Source organism: Trachemys scripta, chromosome 2, assembly GCF_013100865.1.
Source record: "Trachemys scripta elegans isolate TJP31775 chromosome 2, CAS_Tse_1.0, whole genome shotgun sequence".
Taxonomy (NCBI): Eukaryota; Metazoa; Chordata; order Testudines; family Emydidae; genus Trachemys; species Trachemys scripta.
The window spans coordinates 220,984,306-220,999,992 of NC_048299.1; the positions used below are offsets into that span (position 1 = coordinate 220,984,306).

The 15,687-nt window shown below is 39.9% G+C and overlaps 1 protein-coding gene across 1 annotated transcript in view; it reads left to right on the plus strand.

Annotated features, from left to right (window-relative positions):
• NKAIN3 (sodium/potassium transporting ATPase interacting 3) overlaps nt 1-15,687 on the plus strand; it is a gene marked incomplete in the record, with an annotated part of 447,880 nt that overhangs the window by 288,488 nt on the left and 143,705 nt on the right.

Below are 15,687 nucleotides of genomic sequence, written 5' to 3' on the forward strand. Positions count from 1 at the left end.
GCAACATCCATATACCATAGTAAAGATAGTGGTTATCCAAAAGTGAAATGGCTGAGTATACATAGAAGCTGTAGAAATACCCATGGGAAACTAACTCTAATGTCTGGTTTACAAAGAAAGAATCCAAATATATATTTGCTAGCACTAACCAGCCAGATTTTCCAAATGAAGAGTAACATGCAGTTCTATCTCAGAGAATGAGAGGGAAAGTCATCCACCTACTGTGAGTAATGTAGTTGTTTTCACTGTATCCCTGGCAAGACTTCTTTTCTGAAGTGTCAGCTACTATACTAGGGCAGATGTATAATCTGGGAAGTTTTCCAGAGCAATCATTAAAAAACATGAGGTTCTCAGCATCAGCCACTCTATGTACATTTTCTTTCCATTTCAAACTGCCACCAGCAACACTAAAGATGTATGCACTGGATGGTGGGGGAAGTCAGACAGAAAGCACAGCCAAAACACTGGTTTGCAATACACTAGTGGTCTTCCTTAACAGCTATAAGTAATTTTATTCTAGTAAAACTTTTCTGCTGATACAACAGCAGCTTGGGTTTGTGTGAACAGCTACACTCTGGGATGGCAGATAAAGGGCCAAACATTGCCCTTTCGACCTAAAAAATGATGCAGAAGCAAGAATAGATTTAATAGCTGATGGTTGTAGTAGTGCCACTCTGCTTGTCTGTAACTGTCTCACCAATTTCTCTTCCACTGATGCCCCAAGGAAAAGTCATGACTAAACTGAGAAAGAGAAGATGTTCATGATGACATAGCCTCCAGCATTCACAACATCCTAGAAAAGATTCTTGTCAATACAAATAGCATCTGTTCTGTGCCTGGAACAACTGGCAAGCAATAGTTCCAACACACAGCCTTCCCTTTAAAGTAATTAGCTGATTCTGGAATATTAAGAAAATGTTTTTAATTTAAAATCATGTCTTCAGCTACTGCAGATGCATAGGAAGAGCCCATTCCTCAGCTCTCACTAAGTGCCCTTTGTGCCACTCCAGCAGCACAAAGTGCATTTAAAACCACCTTAATTAGGCAGCTGAAGATTTGCTCAGTGTAAGAGAACCCTGTATCCTGTAGTTAGATCACCAGCTCCCCCACTTCAGTGAGAGGGGGGGAGAGTAGCAATGCTGAAGCACTTAGCACTGTAACTGATTCTCTGCTGATGGAGTGGTCTTCTGGGGACTGTTCTAGATGGTGCAATTTAGAGCGGTCCTTAGTCTGCTCTACATTAGCATGAAGCCAAGGATTAGCCGAGGGATAAGGCCATTTTTGTCTTCCCACTAAAAGGCTCAGTGCAAGTAAGGATCTAGCCAAAGGGGCTTACGGTAAACAAACCTAATATAATAACAGCTTAAATAGCTAAAGGTACTGAATGGAACATAGTGCCAGTTTTTGGCATTTTGAGCTGTTTGTGAAGACGATTCTTTATGCAGCAAAATGTTTGTGGGGTTTTTTTTTTTTTTTGATGTATTTGAAATTTAAAAAAAACAACAAGGAGTCTGGTGGCACCTTGAACACTAACAGATTTATTTGGGCATAAGCTTTCGTGGGTAAAAACCTCACTTCTTCAGATGCAAGAAGTGAGGTTTTTACCCACGAAAGCTTACGCCCAAATAAATCTGTTAGTCTTTAAGGTGCCACCAGACTCCTTGTTGTTTTTGTAGATACAGACTAACACGGTTACCCCCTGATACTTGAAATTTTAAAAACCTCAACCAATTTTAAACGCAAATATTTAGTGAAAATGCTTTTTTTAAATTTGTTTCATAATTTAAATCAAGAAAAAGTAGGCTCAGCTTAACAGACAAGATTCACTACTCTAAATGAGAGGTAAGAAGTGTTAATAAGATATTCCTTGCTCCATTCCGTATGTTCTCAAGCAGATCAGTGCAGTGAATGGTGCTGTAAAACACACTACTATTTATTTCATTATGGTCCTAATGAGCAACAATAAACCTCAGTCACAGCAGGTTTTAAAACTTTTAATCATTACGCTACAGTTATAAATAATGATACTAATGCTTTCAAATACACATTTAGATTGCTGATGTTGCAGAAAGTCTAATTAGATAAATACAGCCTTAGGTATTCAGAAAAGCTGGTGGGGTCCATTGTTCTTTTCAAAACCTGCTTCTCCCACTGCTAGCTTTCGATGGTCCAGAGTTTTTTCTCCTGAAATGATGTACAGTACGACCATCTTAGGGCCAAATTTTCTGGTAGTGTAAATGGGCTCAGCTGCATTGACTTGAAAGGAAACGCTGCCCATTTACACCATCAGGGAATATGACTCTTGATTGGGAGGAAACATTCTATAAAGAGGGCACTTTATTTTCCACCACCATTATGGCACTGGCTGCTGTCTGGCATCTGAATAATCTTGAAAAAAAAATTGTTTGTCCAACGTTATAAGCCACCTTCACTGTTCCCCAACACCTGCTTGTTCGTGGCATAGTACAACCTAAGTGTCACAGCCAAAAAGAATGGGTGTCATACTGCTTATTTCACCAGCATGTATGAAACATGCCACTGACACACAGTGCTGCAACCTTGTTTTGAAGGCTGAGGTGGAGTTGCACAGAGCCGTGTAAGTTTGCTTGTCTTTGCCTTCTACAGTGGGAAAAGGGAAGCCAGTAGAGAAACTCAAAGAAGGAAGTGATATACTTGGATTACTATGGGTGAAAGTCTGGCTCCATTGAAAGCAATAGAAAAATTCCCATGACTTCACCCTATAGGTGACTAAGGTCCTTTCAGCAGCTCCATTATGGACTGGAACTGTCTACGTGGACTGACTTATGAAAAAAGAATAAATTATTTAAATTTGTCTGAGCACTAACTCTGATGAGACATAGGTCTACAAATATTTAGTGGTCTACAAGGCCTGAAGGATATATTTTGGATGGTACATGTTGGTTTAAGCAGAAGTAATGGTTAGAAATTAAGAGAGGGGAAACTGAAGCTGACTTCTGTACCACAAAATGTTCATGACAGCAAGACTGGGACCTATCTCGGTAGTGCAGTCTTGCATCTCTCATTGTCTTGCTTGCGGTCATCTCAAGATCAACATAGTCAGACTCAAGCTTTTTTTTTTTTTTTTCCTTTCTTTCTTCCAGACCAGCTCTTGTGGCCCATTTCTCTGTTCTGGATAACAATAACACCCTCCTTGTCATTAAGGCTTTTAGTCTGGGGAAGATGATCTGAGATTCAGCCCCATCCTTCTCCTTCTCCAACACCTGGGCTGTGACCAAATCCTGTTTTTTCTTCCTTACTTCATTTCAAAAATCCTTGCCTTCTTACATGCTACTGTAATGCTGACAGACCCTGGTTGTTGGCAGGCGGGATTGAACCTGGGACCTCTGGAGCTTAGTGCATGAGCCTCTATTGCATGAGCCAAAAGCCAGCTTGCTATAGAACAAACTCATTAATCTCTCTCTCTAAGTGGTCTCAGTGTCACTAGATGGGACAGAACACCACACCCAGAAGGTGTGTGGTTTATATACTTCCCCTAGCTGAGGAAGCGCATTCTGAGCTTCAGAGACTTCCCAGTTGAAATCCTGGACAAGCCCCTACTTGTAATGCTGACAGACCCCGGTTGTCAGCAGGTGGGATTGAACCTGGGACCTCTGGAACTTAGTGCATGAGTGAGTCAGTCTCTTTCTCTCTCTCTCACATGCACTCTCTCTCTCTCTCTCTCTCTCTTTTCCGCCACTGCCACTGCATAGGACATAACACCACACCCAGAAGGTGTGTGGGTTACACTACCACTGTATATAAAATGCCATCTCCAAGTTCTGTATGCCAGGATATTTCCTTTACCTTGTTAAAATCTTCTCTGAAAACTCAGTTCTATTGTATTTCAAACAAGAAGTTGGGGGTAGAGAAAGAGAAGAGGAGATCTGTAAGATCTTATAAAAGTTACTCTTGTCCTGCCTCTCCCCAGTCTCCACTTTTTTGTCTCCTTATGAACCTCTCATTTTGTCATGTCAGGATCAGGTTATACACTCTTTGGGTTTGGGACCTTGTTTTTACTTGTTTTTGTAAAGGGCCTACCATATTTTGAAGAACTCAAAATAATTCATAGTGATGATGGTAGTTTATTAAGAGAAGCTGTTGAAGCCTTATTGCTGGGAACATTCAGAAACAGTGTTAACAAAACACTAGTAAATGTGCAATAGGGACTAAGCAGGCACTGGCAGCAGAATAAACTATATGACCTAACAGGTATTTTCTGTTTCCACAAGAATGAATATAAGAGCTGTACACAAGAATTGTCTTCAATGGGCTTTGGATCAGACCCATAACCTGGTGGGTAGAGTAGTCTAGAAGGGGTAAAAGGACCTGTGGGTGGGTCCTTAATTTTGCATGTTTGTTACAAGGAGTGTGTGGTGGCAATCACCAAAAATGTGTTATGTGATTTATAGACAGCCCCTAACTAATTACAAAAGGGAAGGTAAAAAGTAGGAGGAGATGAGCATTCAGCACAAAATCAAGATGCTGAGAACAAAATTAATCAAGAAACTAAAGGACATGAAGAGAAGAGATTCCTGAATTGCCTATATATCAATGCTAAGAGCCTGGGTGACAAACAAGAAGAACTGGAATTGCTCATTTATGAGCATAAATTCAATCTAGTTGATATTACTGAAACCTAGTGGAATGATTTGCACGATTGGAATGTTAAAATCAATGGTTATAACCTATTTGGGAAGGATTGAGTGGGCAAAATAAGGGCATGGGACTCTGTCAAAAATGGCATTACCTGTTTATGAGTCACTGATACCTCAAAAAAAAAAAGATCTTAAATGCTTATGTCTCGTTGTTGTTGGAATCTCCCATCGTAGTCAATATACAAAAGTCAGTTTGTTTCAGTGCATAATCTTGCGCAAATGTAAACTGATAAAGGATCAACAAATGTGTCTGCACGTCAGGCAGATATGGCCACATATTTTTGCCACAGGCTGCTTTCTTTGATCATGCTTCTCTTTGGCTTTTTCTGTTCTGCTATTCTCGGCGGCTTTAGCCACAGACCAAGAGGTCTACCGCCATCCTGATCTGTTGGCAGCAGCAGCTTCCCATGTGTTTAGGTTAACTTGGCCCGCTTTTAGCTGAGCTTTGAGAGTATCCTTTTATCGCTTTTGTTGGCTTCCGAGCATACATGCTCCCATTTTCAACTGTCCATGAAATAAGGCTTTGGGAGTCATGTCATCTACATGTACGCGGTGACCAGCCCTGCGAAGTTGCGCCTGGATGATTAGGGATTCAATGCTAGTCATGCAGCACCCGTCCAGGACATCAATGTTTGGTATCCTGTCTGACCACTTGGTGTTACAGATGAGATACAGATAGTGCATGTGAAAATGTTCTAATTGCTTCAAGTGCTTGCTATAGAGTGTCCATGTTTCACAGACATAGAAAAGAGTGTTGACACAATTGCAGGATAAACAGTAAACTTGATGTGAAGTTAAATGCCTCTCACGTTCCACAGGCAGTATCAAAATTGACCATAGGCAGAACAGACTTAAGAAAAGTGCTGCATGATTTCTTTCTCGATCATGGCATTATTAGATGAAGTGCTGCCAAGATAATAAAATGTTTCTACTGCATTAAGCAGTTTGTCATCAACTGCAATTTCAAGTGCAGAATACATTTTTCATGGAGCAGGCTGGTACAGAACTTTGGTTAGCGCATTTTCCTAACAGATAAAGCACAAGACGGGGTATTAGGTAAACAGACCAAGAAATCACACTAAGGAACAGGATGACATCTTCTTATGCACCTATCTATAATGTGTAGGAAAAAACTGCAGGTTCTTGTGGTACTTCAATTTCAGTGACATACTTTGGAGGTCTCATGCAGCCAGTACTAAAGTATCCTTGGAATTTCTAAACATAATAGATGACAATTTCCTACCTCAAAAGGTGTTTCAACCAATGCAGGGGAATTCTTTATTAGACCTCGTCCGAACAAATAAAGAGGAAATGATCACAGAACTAAAATGTAATGGTAACTTAGGTAAAAGTGATCATGTCTTGATCACGTTTATAATATGTAAACAGAATAAAGTCCAGACTAGTGATAGATAGATGGTCCAATTTCACAAAGCTGAAAACAATTATGAGCTAAATCAGCTTCGAGGAAGAATTTAATCAGAGAAATATGAATGATATTTGGAAATCATTTAAGAACACCTTAGTAGCGCCCCAAAAGCCACAATCCCACAATTAAGGAAGAAGGCTATGCTGGTTAAAAAATCCAACCTGGTTTAGCAAGGAAGTTAAGGCAGCTATACAAAATTAAAAATAAAACTATAACAAATGGAAGAAAGGGGAGTTGAGAGTAATGAATATAAATCAGAAGTTAGGAATTGTAGAAAATTGGTAAGGAAAGTCAAGAAACACAAGAAGAAATCTATGGCCCAAAGTTAAATGCAATAAGAAGGAGATTTCTTAAAATATATTAGGAACCAAAAGAATCCTGACAATGTTTTTGGCCCATTATTGGATGGAAATGGTAGAATTATTGGTAATAATGCAGAAAAAGCCAGAAGTGTTCAATAAATATATCTGTTCTGTATTTGAGGGGAAAAAATAGATGATATAATCTCATCATATGGTGATGATAATACTCTTTCCATTCCACTAGTGTCTCTTAAACAGTCAGACATTTTCAAATTAGCAGATCTGGATAACTTGCATCCAGGAGTTTTACAAGAGGCGGTTGAGAAGCTCGCTGGACAATTAATGTTGATTTTCAATAAGTCTTGGAGCACTGGAGAAGTTCCAGAAGACTGGAACAAAGCTAATGTTGTGCCAATATTTAAAAAGGGTAAAGGGAATGATTCAGGTAATTATAGGCCTGACAGCCTGACATCGATCCCAGGCAAGATAATGGAGCAGCTGATATGGAACTTGATTAATAAAGAATTAAAGAAGGGTAATGTAATTAATGAAAATCAAAATGGTTTTATAGAAAATAGTTCCTGTCAAACTAATTTGATATCTTTTTTTTGGTGAGATTACAAATTTGGTTGATAATGTAATAGTGTTGATGTAATATATTTAGAGTGTTATTTGGTTCTGCGCAACATTTTTATTAAAAAACTAGAATGATATAAAATTAACATGGCACACCCTAAATGGATTAAGTGCTGACTGATAGGTTTCAACATGTAATTTTAAACGGGGAATCATCTTCAAGCAGGTGTGTTTCCAGTGGGGACCCACAGGGATCAATTCTTGGCCCTACACTATTTAACATTTTTATCAATGACCTGGAAGTAAACATAAAATCATCACTGATAAAGGTTGCAAATGACACATAAATAAGGAGAGTGGAAAAACATGAAGAAGACAGATTCATTGTGTTCCAGATCACTTGGTAAACTGGGCACAAGCAAAAAGTATGCATTTTTAATATGGCTAAATGTAAATGTATACATCTAGGAACAAAGAATGTAGACGATACTTAAAGAGTGGGGGCTCTATCCTGGGAAGGAGTGACACTGAAAACTATTTGGGCATTGTGGTGAATAATCAGCTGAATATGAGCTCCCAATGTGATGCTGTGGTCAAAAGAGCTAATCAGATTTTGGGGTGCATAAACGGGAATCTCAAGAAGGAATAGAGAAGTTATTTAATTTTCTATTTGGCACTGATGTGACCACTGCTAGGATATGGTATCCAGTGCTACTGTCCACAATTCAAGAAGGATTGTGATAAATTGGAGAGAGTTCAGAGAAGAGCCACAGGAATGATGAAAGCAATAGAAAATATGGCTTACAGCGATAGACTCAAAGAGCACAATATATTTAATTTAACAAAGAGAAGGTTAGGGGGTGACTTGATTACAATCTATGCGTACCTACAAGGAGAACAAATGTTTCATAATGGGCTGTTCAATCTAGCAGAGAAAGGCATAACACGATCCAATGGCTGGATGTTGAAGCTAGACAAATTCAGACTGGAAATAAAGCATAAATTTCTGACAGTGAGGTTAATTAACCATTGAAACAATTTACTAAGGGTCATGGTAGATTCTCCATCACTGTCAATTTTTAAATCAAGATTAGCTGTTTTTTTTCTAAAAGATATGCATTAGGAATTTTGGGGGGAAATTCTATGGCCTATGTTATACAGGAGGTCAGACTAGATGATCACAATGGGTCCCTTCTGGCCTTGGAATTTATGAATTACCAGGGTCTGACTGACATTTTCACTAAGGCCTCTTTACAATACTCTAGCAGTGTAATTACTCTCACAATGGGTATGTCTACACAGCCCTCGGAAGTGATCCTCCTAGTCCGTGGTGACAGACTTGGGTTAGCAGGGCTCCTGCTAGCGCTCTAGAAATAGCTGTAGACAGTGTTTTGAAGTTGCAGCTCGGGCTCTTATGCTCTCCAACCTCTCTAGGCTTCATAGCCTGAGCTGCAACTTCAAAGCACTGTCTACGCTGCTATTTCTAGAGCACTATCACAAGCCCCACTAACCCAAGGCTCTGGGACCTTCGCTTCTGCAGGCTTGTAGGCATACCATTTAAGGCTATTTGACCCAAATCTGCCAGAGTTGGGTAAAGGGGCTTAAGGTCTGGTCTACACGCTGGTTTTGTTCTGACAGAACTATTTCAGTTAGGGGGTTGATTTTTTTTTTAATAGAAATAGTTAAAGCAGTACTGTCCTTAATGTGGGCAGTTATACGTGTACTGGAATAAGCTATATTGCTATAAGCACCACGGGATACATATTGCTTTAACGATATCGGTGTAGTTAAAGTGATACAAATTGCATGTAGACAAGGCCTTAGTGAACATGACAATCTGTCCCATACTGATTTTCTTTAATTCACCAGAACCTCACACAAGCAAATTATTCTCATTATGGTGATCAGTACTCTATAGTGTACTATGTTAAAGTGCACTAGGGAACCTTTAGTCTGCATGAGCAGGGTCTACATGGACCAATTAATGCTAAGCATTTTAGTACACCGGAAATCACATCCCAGTAGTCCACAATACACCACCATGTAGATAAGTCCTAAGCCTGTTTTATTGTTTTGAACTGTCTTACTCTTTATCTAGTAATATGAGCCATAAGAAGTCATGCTGTAAATGTGACTCAGGTGTGATTTTTTTTCAATAGGGGTGATTATTTATTTTTCTAAAATGAGAGAGTTTTTTGGAGGCTGTTTTCTTTTTCTTCTCTTACTTTCTTTCCAGGTCTTTTCTGATATTCATAATTTTGAATTAAAGGCTTTGTGGGAGATGTGTGTATAAGGACTGATTAATATTTTTGATGTGCTGACTTTTTTGTAGATTTTAAATTCCAGAACTTCAGATGATGTAAAGCTGAAGTCAGTTTAGTGACACTGGTTTGCACTAGCTGATGGTCTGAGCCTTCATCATCATTTTCTGTTGATCATGACAAAAAATAAGAGCCTGACTTTGTAGTGCTAATGAACACATAAGGACCTGCTTTCCCCCTCTCTGACCCCTTTAACTGCATTGACTCCAGTGGAATTACTACTGGATTTATACCCATATCAATGAGAGCAGAATCAGGCCCATAACCAGGGCCGGCTCCAGGCACCAGCTTACCAAGCAAGTGCTTGGGGCGGCCACTGCGGAGAGGGGCGGCACGTCCAGCTGTTCGGCGGCAATTCGGGGGACGGTCCCTCACTCCTGCTCAGAGCGAAGGACCTTCCGCCGAATTGCGGCCGCAGATCGTGATTGCGATCGCAGCTTTTTTTGTTTTGTTTTTTTTTTTTTTTTTTTTTTTCTGTTTGGCTGCTTGGGGCGGCCAAAACCCTGGAGCCGGCCCTGCCCATAACCACTGATGACATTAAAATAAGGTGGTTTCACTATGATCCCTTAAGGGTACACATGCATTTCTGCAAAGTACCATAGGCATCTGTAGATCTAGCTGCTAAAGTATCCAGTGACACAGACTGTGCTAATGACTTCATTTATGGAACGAGGTCAACTTTGTGATGTTTTCCTTATTCTTTCGCCACAGTATCATTGATTCAGACCCACAGCTCAGGCTTATCAAAACTTCTGACACATACACACACTCGTATATATTCCACAAAACATACAAAAAGTGAACCTTAATGAAGCCATGCACTAACACAAGAATAAAAGCAGAGAGCTATATTGCCATTAATCATAATGTCAGAATTAATGATTGCCTCCATTTGCACCAATATTTCATGCCTTTCATTGCATAGGAGCATCAGAATGTGTTTCAATTTGGTAATATATTCCAGGAGAGCTCATTATGGGCTGGAAGGGGGGTATTGTTCCATGACAGCACTATTCAGTTTAATTGCCTCCTCTCTGCAAGCAATACATGTAGTCATTACTTAAAATTATTTAAAATATATCAGGGAAAAATCCATGTTAACAACATAACCTAATTATAACATCTAGACAGCATTTCCTATTTCTGTCTCCTCTCACTATGTGTTCTTTGAAGCTGAATACAATTGTAGCCCTCCATCATTTTCTATATTTGCATTTTTAAAATAAACAAATCATTCATTCCAATAGCCACTAAGTTTCAATCTTTGCTGGGAATGTGATGTTTATAACTCAACTGTGCCTATGTCCCAAGCCCTGACTGAAAAGCAAGTACCAGTGCCACCCCAGGAGGAGCCTTTGGAAGGAAATTTTGATTTACATTTCCTTCCCTGGTTCCTCCTTGCTCTAGGGAGGAAGAAAGTTTCTGCAGCCCTTCACAGGGTATTACTTACTATATTACCCCTTGTGGCAGCCTTGTCCTTTCCATACCCTCTTTATCTCTATTCTGCCCACTTGCTTGCTTTGTGGATCCTCCTCTCTCCCCTTGTGCCCAGACTTACAATCTGGACAAGTCCTATGTGGCAGTGCAGAAAGATGAAGGGGCTCTTTCATTTCTGTTTATTTTTATTTGCTCCCCTTCACACTTCCCAGGGAAGGACATCATAAGGCCTTTCATGGTGTGGGAGTTCTAAAACCATGATAAACAACTTGACAGTCAAACTCAAGTGCTTCTTGGTTTGACTGTTGATGTTTGTACCAGTCTGTTAAATTGTAGTATGCAGATTCTCATGGTCTTCTTGATCATAACCCAATGGAAATACACCAACTGGCACATTCCAGGTATACTGAGGTCAAACAAATTCAAATGTTAAAATGCCGGCTTCACATTCTGGGCTGACTTTTGATCAATACATGAAACCAACAGAGTCTGCTACTGTCTCTTCCTCTTCCATTGGAATCTTCATCAAGGTGGTAACACTGGGCGAAATTTAACCCTGTGCAGAGAGCCAGAGCATGCCCTATATGTACCACTGAAATCCTACCAAAATCCTCAAAACAAGTCTTAAATGGGAATTAAATGTGGCATAGTTCTTGTGATTTCCCCCTCACATACACCCCCACTTCCTTCTTCCCCAAATACAGGAATGAATTTCATCCATTGTGAATGAAGTCTGTACGAATACTGGACCAGATACTCCATTTGAGTAAATGGTCATAGCTCCATGGAAATCAATGGAGCTATGACAGCTTACCCCGGTTGAGGAGCTGGCCTACTATGTCACTGTGGGAAGAGGAAAGCTGGACACCCTGGCCCAGGGGTCAGAACAGTTTAGAGTTAAGGTTCCTTTTTCACACATCTCCCAAGTTTGGCAGCTTCTGTCTCCTCACTGGGACACACAACCTCTCCTCTAAGGGAGCATTCATTGGAAAGTGTGGGAGGAGAAGCTCATGATGTTTCTTAGACCTCTGTCCTTCTTCCCCGGATTTTATTTAGTAGGGCACAATGTGGCTCAAGTGTGGCTGTGGTATTACAAGGTCCCACCCACCCCTCTCTGAATCATGTCAATAAAAGTAATTACAGCTGCTCTTTACTTCTGCTGCAAAGAGTTTCAGTGAGATTAATAAAGAGATGAGAGGTTGATTTTAAAGAGTTGGGAATCTACTGAAAACCAGGTTGCTTTTATTGATATTATTTTTTTTAAGGACTATAACTAAATCACCAATTTTCTGTAGGTTAGAGGGTTCAGTAAATTCATATGGTGTTACATTTTTTGAAGGTTGCTGTCTTGGACATCTAATTTTGTGTTTGGAATGTGGATTTATGTGGGTTTATGATCCTGCAAACCAGATAAAGAAGTTGCCATAGTTCTATTTGTTCCCTTAAGAAACAGACTAGTGGCTGTGTGTTGGTTAAAAATTGAGATTGTATTGGATTTTCCATTAGAAATCCACATTTTTATGGGTTTACAACATGACCAACCTCTATGAATCTTTTATTACTACTTCTTTTTTCTTTTTTTCTTTCTTTTTTTTTTTGTGCTTTTAAAACTTGGGTATATTTTCAGTTGAAAAGCTCCTCCTTTCTCTGTGCATTTAAAAAAAGATATGACTTTTCTGAGTTAAAATGATGAAAAAATGAAGCAGAATATTAATATTGAGATCTTTTGGCCATTAATATACTTTAAAAATTAATTCATTTTAAATGAAAATGTTCAGGTCATGAGTCTTTAATGTGGACTATTCATTTTTCCTGTCTGAAAGAGAAAAATTCAAGAGAAGGGTTTTCCTTTTTTTTAAAGTTTCATGTGCTGCATGTGGATGGCATATTCTGATCATTCCAATGGTTTAGAACATTTTCTAACTTGCAGATTTAAGTGCTGCAGCCACATGATATTCTGCATGCTATGCAAAAGATACACCCAGCTTTTACTTACACACACACAATTTAATTACTCACACAACAAAAAATAGGATTCAATTATTCATATCTATCTATCTATCTGAATGTCCTATTTGTTGTTAGCAACAAAGAGTCCTGTGGCACCTTATAGACTAACAAACGTATTGAAGCATAAGCTTTCATGGGTGAATAATCATAGTTTAAAGGAATAGCACTCAGATGTGCAAAACCTATTGCATACCAAAACAAGAGAGCAAAGTTCAGTGGACAATCCTGAAGGTGTAGTTATCTTTTTAAGTATGTAGATTAATATATCTATCTAAGTATCCAGGTCTTTATCCTATTATATTTTCAGTATGCCTGTCACTGTGGTATCTCAGTTCAAAACAATGTGATTCAGATTCACATTGAGTCTGTTTTTCTGTCTGATGTTTAGTTTTAGTAACAGAGGGGTAGCCGTGTTAGTCTGAATCTGTAAAAAGCAACAGAGGTCCTGTGGCACCTTTAAGATTAACAGAAGTATTGGGAGCATAAGCTTTTGTGGGTAAGAACCTCACTTCTTCAGATGCAAATAATGGAAATCTCCAGAGGCAGGTATAAATCAGTATGGAGATAATGAGGTTAGTTCAATCAGGGAGGGTGAGGTGCTCTGCTAGCAGCTGAGGTGTGAACACCAAGGGAGGAGAAACTGCTTCTGTAGCTGGAAAGCCATTCACAGTCTTTGTTTAATCCTGATCTGATGATGTCAAATTTGCAAATGAACTGGAGCTCAGCAGTTTCTCTTTGGAGTCTGGTCCTGAAGTTTTTTTGCTGTAAAATGACTACCTTTACATCTGCTATTGTGTGGCCAGGGAGGTTGAAGTGTTCTCCTACAGGTTTTTGTATATTGCCATTCCTGATATCTGACTTGTGTCCATTTATCCTCTTGCGTAGTGACTGTCCAGTTTGGCCAATGTACATAGCAGAGGGGCATTGCTGGCATATGATGGCATATATAAAATTGGTGGACGTGCAGGTGATTGAGCCGGTGATGTTGTAGCTGATCTGGTTAGGTCCTGTGATGGTGACCAGCAACCACGCACCGCACCATAACAACTCTAACTCAGGACCCAACCCATGCAACAAACCTTGATGCCAACTCTACCCACATATCTACACTAGCAACACCATCACAGGACCTAACCTGGGAGGGAGGGGGAGCAGCGGCACGCGAATCAGCTGTTTCGCGCGCCGCGGCCGCTCAGGATTTCCCCCTCCCTCCCAGGCTCTCAAACCTGCGGCCACTCAGAGTCTCCCCCTCCTTCCCTCCCTCCCTCCTAGGCTTGAGAGCCTGGGGGGAGGAGGCAGGGCTGGGGATTTGGGGAAGGGGCGGAGTTGAGGCGGGGCCGGGGGCGGGGTAATTAAAAAATGGGGAGGGGGGGCCAAAATTGTTTTTGCTTGGGGCGGCAAAAATCCTAGAGCCGGCCCTGGCTACCGCCACTTGGGGAGGTGGATTAACTATGCCGATGGGAGATGCTCTCCTGTTGGCATAGTAGCGTCTTCACTAAAACGCTACAGTGGTGCAGCTATAGTGAAGACAAGCCCTTAGAAGGAGGAAAAGTTAAATAGGATGATTAAAAGAAAAAGAAGAGCCTGGCTGGATGAGCAGAAGATATATGGAAAATTTGTACAGATAGCCCAATACTCTATCTCTGTGAGGCTAGCCCTACAGAATCCAGTATTTCCTACTCTTTGCCATCTCTCTCTGCTACCAGTGGCCTACACATGCTCAGAAATACTCCAGTGGCTAGGTGTACTGCTGCCTTCAGGTGCTGGAGCAGTTCCAGCCAAGACAGCAGTCGGTACTGCACCCTTAAATACAATCAATTTACACTAAACAGCCATGATATTATTGATGGGGCATAGGTCCATGAATCCCTAATTACCAGCAGCCTAAGGTGAGAACAAACATACAAAAAGGCAGAAAGGAGAGAACTAGTGGGGTAAAAATGAAATGGGAAACAGGAGAGAGAATGAAATAAAGGAATGAAAAAGAAAACAGAGAGAAATTAAAAAAACACATTCCGGTAGTAAACGTTCTTTTTTAAATTAATTGTAGTCTATTCTAGAGGCAGCTGTTAGGATGTTTTATTATAATTAAAATTATATATAGTTATTGTAGACCTTTTTTGGTCTTGTAGGGGGGAGGCTTGACAAAAAGCATTCTTTGCATAGGATGCCCCATCCTTAGGGGTATCCCTTGACCCCTATTGTTTATTTAATGTATGTTGAGATTCTAGCCTTAAACTTAAATGCCAACATTAGAATGTAATATGTTTGTTTTATTTTGGTGTTTGAGCTGAGTGTTTAGTCTACTCTGATGTGTTTCATACTGCAAACCTTTATTTTGTCTTGTGTATAATATTGTAGTCAGTGGACTAATAATAATCCATATCTATTCTCTGCTCCGCCCCAAAAATGGTAAGGATATTCACCAACAACAGCTAAATGGACAGATTTTGAAAACAATAACAGACAACAATAGTAATCCCAGTTTAGGGCAATTAGAATATTTCCATAGACTTCATTGGGTTCTTAGAGCAAAATATGTCATGTACCTGCTAACAAGAGGATACAAAAGGATACCCTCTTTGCTATATGTCATTGTGCTAATGGGTTGTGTACAGGACACACTGAAAAGAAATTCTTTCTTACCTTCAAGAAGGATACATTATATTGTCCTCTTCCTCATCCTTCTCCTCTTATACCCTTCTCAAGTTGTCATTGCTTCCTATTTCTTCTCATCTTAATGTAGCCTCAATGAGCAAACTCTTATTCACATGCCTTACTTCAACAGGACTACACACAAATGTGTAATTAAGTGTATGGATAGCAGTTTGCAAATTTAGGGTGTTTAGGCTGTAAATTCTCCTACTCAGGGAGACCGTCTGTATTTCTGTATTTTAAAACCTCCAGCATGTTTTCTGTTACATGAGTATTAAATT